General features: G+C 37.4%; 1 non-coding gene across 1 annotated transcript; it reads right to left on the minus strand.

The window, feature by feature from the left end:
• Positions 1–2802: 2802 nt before the first annotated feature.
• Positions 2803–2909, minus strand: LOC114372712. The gene has a single exon (XR_003658281.1). It is a non-coding gene; the product is annotated as a small nucleolar RNA R71 (small nucleolar RNA).
• Positions 2910–4961: the final 2052 nt, after the last annotated feature.

Genomic DNA, 4961 nt, shown 5'->3' on the forward strand with positions numbered 1-4961 from the left:
AATCTTCTTGGAGGAATCCTTTTCCTCCTTTTCCTTCCCCTTGGCCTTTGAAGACAAGGCCTTACTATCCTTCTTTTTCTTTTGTTTTTCTAGGTTTTCTTCCTCATCCCTCTTATCTTTCATAGTTAGTTGATCTTTGGCCACCTGTGAAGGTGTTTGAGGATGCAACACAAATTTAGTGCCAAGATGGGTGAGGGTAATTTCATTAGTTAGGCCATTGTAAATGATCTTCCAATTAAATTGCCATGGCCTTCCTAAAAGAATATGTCCTACCTCCATGGGAACTATATCACAATTAACTTCATCCTTATATGTCCCAATGGAGAAAGTGACGTGTCATCATTTTCTCATACTTCTTAACCCTTTTTGTCACCATTTTAATTACTGATTAGCCTTAATTGCCAATTTAATTATGCAGTTTTATCATTTGGGCCTACTGGATTAATTTTGTGTTTTTAATTTAATTTCAGGAGAATTATAAGCAATTGGGCTTGAATCCATAATTGGGCTTGGACTAGAAGAGAGCAGACTATTTTATTCTACCAAATCTTATCTTATCTAGATTTATCTCATCTAGATATTATTTCATCTAGATTTTATCTTATCATATCTGGATTTTATCTCATCTAGATATTATTTCATCTAGATCTTATCTTATCTTATCTTATCTAGATTTTGTTTCATCTTGATTTTGTTTCATCTAGATTTTGTTTTATCTTATCTTATCTAGATTTTATTTTATTTATGGGCTTGGACTTAAAACAGATTTGTAAGCTTTGGGGCTGAGAACTATATAACAGCACCAAGGTTCTAGTTTTACTCTCTCTCTCTTTTTCGTTTATAGTCTTTTTCGTTTTAGGGACAAAGAATAATCTTAGGTTTTGCCATTCCAGTTTTACTATTCACATAGCAATAAAATTTCGTTTTCTGCTTCAATCTACAATTTCGTTTCTACTAATTAATGGAAGGCTAAGTCTCCAGTGTTGTTTTCTCTTGAGGATCAAGCATAGCTCTCTTTGAGGTTTTACTATTTCCATTGAATTCTGATCAGTTTTTCCTCTTCACCAATTACTCTATATTTGTTGTTATTAATCCATGCATGCTTAGTACTTGATTAATTGTCTCTGCGCTTAATTTACGTTCATGCTTAATGATCAGTTTCATTCATGATTAATTGGTGTATGTATTGCTTAATCACATAATGAATGCATTATGTTAAATTTCACTTAGTAATTTAATTTAGGGTTGGATTAAGTGGTTGAACTGATAAAGGATAAATTCTCGTAACTTAGGATAAGAGACTTGCTTATGCATCAAGGGGAAACAATGTGTTTTAATTCTGATATTTTCTAATTCAAATTTACTTGCTGTTTAATTTACAAAAACAAACAACCCCCCCCAATTCGTTACTATTTTATTACTATCTGTTATGAACGTTTGGTTGACCCTTGCTCGTTGGGAGACGACCTAGGATCACTTCCTTGATACTGCATTTTTAATGTTTATTTGATTCGGGTACGACCTCGATCAAATTTGGCGCCGTTGCCGGGGAACAGTGGGCCAAAGGTTCATAATAGTGTTTAGTTATCGTATTTTGTGTAGCATTCTGTTTTACATTTCAGTTGCATTCCCTGTTTAGTGACTGTTTTTAGCGACTGATTCAGCTTTGTGTTTTGCTGTGAACAGTGATTAGCGACTGATTTTGCAATTTGATTAGCGGTTTTTGTTTTGATAGTCAGAGTTCTTATTTTTGGCTGATTTTTTGTGTGGTAGATTCTTTTGATCCATATTTTGTGTGAAAAATACCAGGAGCACTTGGTGTGGCAATATTTGAGAGACAAATATTTTGGGGACTTGTTTTTAGCAAAACTTAAAACGGCCATAACTTTTGCTCCGGGTATCAGAACGACTATTATTATATATGCATTTGGGGTAGAAAAAAGTTTCCCATATTGTGATAACCTGCTTTAGTTGGTTGGGGTCTCCCAAGCTCCATAAATCAGCCGTTTACTAAGTTTTTTTTATTTTTCAAGTCTTATTGTCCTATTTTTTCTAAACTTTGCTTAGGTAGTTTTCATAGTTAGACTTTGAATTTTTGTTTGAAATTTTTTTGTGCTATCTTTTCATGATTTTAGGGTGTTCCTCACAAAATTTCAGCCCATTTTAATATCGTTTGATTATAGCTGTAGTTTTACCCCCTTGTTAGGTGCTTGTTGAGAAACACATTATTTGCTGCATATAGTGCATGACTAGGGGCAATCCAGGTGATTTACAACCCTTTGATCCTGAAATAGATAGAACCTTTCATAGATTAGTTATGCATAATGTGCATCCTGGTCATTCTGTACATTTTGAGCATTCTGTTGAGGGCGATTTTGAATATTTTGATTTTTAGCATTCAACTACTAATTTTCATACTGAGAACATGGATCAACCTCCACCTCCTGAGAGGACTCTTAGGGAGATGGCTGCACCTGATTTCATTTATGAAAGCTTGTGCATTCAATATCCTGATGAAGGTGTTCCATATGTTCTCAAGACTGGACTAATACATTTGCTGCCCAAGTTTCATGGTCTTGCAGGTGAATATCCTCATAAGCATCTTAAGGAGTTTCATATTGTTTGTTCCACCATGAAGCCCCCTGATGTCCAAGAAGATCATATCTTTCTAAAGCTTTTCCTCATTCTCTGGAGGGAGTGGCAAAAGATTGGCTATACTACCTTGCTCCCATGTCCATTTTCAGTTGGGATGACCTTAAGAGGGTGTTCTTGGAGAAATTATTCCCTGCATCTAGGACCACTGCCATCAGAAAAGACATTTCAGGCATCAGGCAACTTAGTGGAGAAAGCTTGTATGAGTACTGGGAAAGATTCAAGAAATTGTGTGCAAGCTGTCCTCACCACCAGATTTCTGAGCAACTCATTCTTCAATATTTCTATGAGGGACTTAACAACATGGAGAGGAGTATGATTGATGCTGCTAGTGGTGGAGCTCTTGGTGATATGACCCCTGCTGAAGCTAGGAATTTGATTGAGAAGATGGCTTCCAACTCCCAACAATTCAGTGCAAGAAATGATGCTATTGTCCTTAGAGGAGTCCATGAGGTGGCCACGGATTCATCTTCATCTACTGAAAATAAAAAGCTTGAAGGAAAACTTGATGCCTTGGTCAACCTAGTAACTCAGCTTCCCATAAATAAGAAATCTGCACCTGTTGCAAGAGTCTATGGTCTATGTTCTTCTGCAGATCACCATACAGATCTCTGTCCTTCTTTGCAGCAATCTGGAGTCAATGAGCAACCTGAAGCTTATGCTGCAAACATTTATAATAGACCTCCTCAACAGCAAAACCAACAACAACAGAATAATTATGATCTTTCAAGCAACAGATACAATCCAAGTAGGAGGAATCATCCAAATCTGAGATGGACAAGTCCTCCAAAACAACAACAGCCTGTCCCTCCTTTCCAGAATGTTGCTGGTCCAAGCAAGCCATATGTTCCTCCTCCAATACAGTAGTACTCACAACAAAGACAACAAGCAACTAAGGCTCCTCCTCAACCTTCCTTAGAAGAGTTAGTGAGGCAAATGACCATCCAGAATACGCAATTTCAGTAAGAGATAAGAGCTTCCATTCAGAGTCTGACAAATTAGATGGGGCAGATGGCTACTCAGATGAACCAAGTTCAGTCCCAAAATTCTAACAATTGCCTTCACAAACTGTGCAAAATCCGAAAAACGTGAGTGCCATCACCTTGAGGTTCGGCAACCAAATTCAAGTGCCTCCACCAGTAGTAGCACCTGCACCTGAACCTGTCATGCTTCATTCTACACCTGAAAAAGAGGATGAGATAGTTTCACAAAAGAGAAAACTTCCTAACAAAAATTTTCATGTAGGTGGACCTTCTTCTAGTAATTCTGACTTACAGCAGCCTCCTATCCCTCTTCCATTCCCACCTAGAGCAATTCCAAACAAAAAGATGGAAGAAGCAGAAAAGGAGATCCTGGAGACCTTCGGGAAAGTAGAGGTGAACATACCTCTGCTAGATGCCATCAAGCAGATTCCAAGATATGCCAAGTTTCTAAAGGAGTTGTGCACCCACAAAAGGAAGCTCAAAGGCAATGAAAGGATTAGCATGGGCAGAAATGTGTCAGCATTGATAGGTAAATATGTCCCTCACCTTCCTGAGAAATGTAAGGACCCAGGTACTTTCTGTATACCTTGCATTATTGGGAACAATAAATTTGAGAATGCCATGCTCGATCTAGGAGCATTAGTTAGTGTCATGCCTTTGTCCATTTTCAATTCTTTATTGATTGGACCTTTGCAATCTACATATGTGGTGATTCATTTGGCAAATAGAAGTGTTGCTTACCCCGCAGGTTTCATAGAGGATGTGCTGGTTCGGGTTGGTGAACTTATTTTTCCTGTTGATTTTTATGTTCTTAATATGGAAGAGGGATTTTCCCATGGTTCAGTTCCAATTATTTTAGGCAGGCCATTTATGAAAACAGCCCGAACCAAGATAGATGTTTATGTTGGCACATTGTCTATGGAATTTGGTGATATTGTTGTTCATTTTAACATTCTTGATGCCATGAAACATCCATCTGAGAATCATTCTGTTTTTCGTGCTGAGATAATTGATCAGATTGTTGATGATTATATGTTTGATTTTGATTTTGTTCTTCATGGTAGGAAACATCCATTTTTATCTGATCTGCATACTTGTCACTCCTTATGCATTGAATCTGAATCTGAGTTTGAATCTGATCATGTATCTGATTTTTATGCTGATTTTTTTGGGTGTTTTACCTTTTGATGTTGATTTTTTAGAGTAAGAATACACTAACCATGTTGCAGGAAGTACATATGCTTCTGACTTGCTTTATGAGGTACAGGCTGAGGAACCTTCCACTTCTCCTACCCTGGTTCCTCCCACTGTTTAGCCACCACCCAC

The sequence above is a fragment of the Glycine soja genome, chromosome 10 (assembly GCF_004193775.1).
Source record: "Glycine soja cultivar W05 chromosome 10, ASM419377v2, whole genome shotgun sequence".
NCBI lineage: Eukaryota > Viridiplantae > Streptophyta > Magnoliopsida > Fabales > Fabaceae > Glycine > Glycine soja.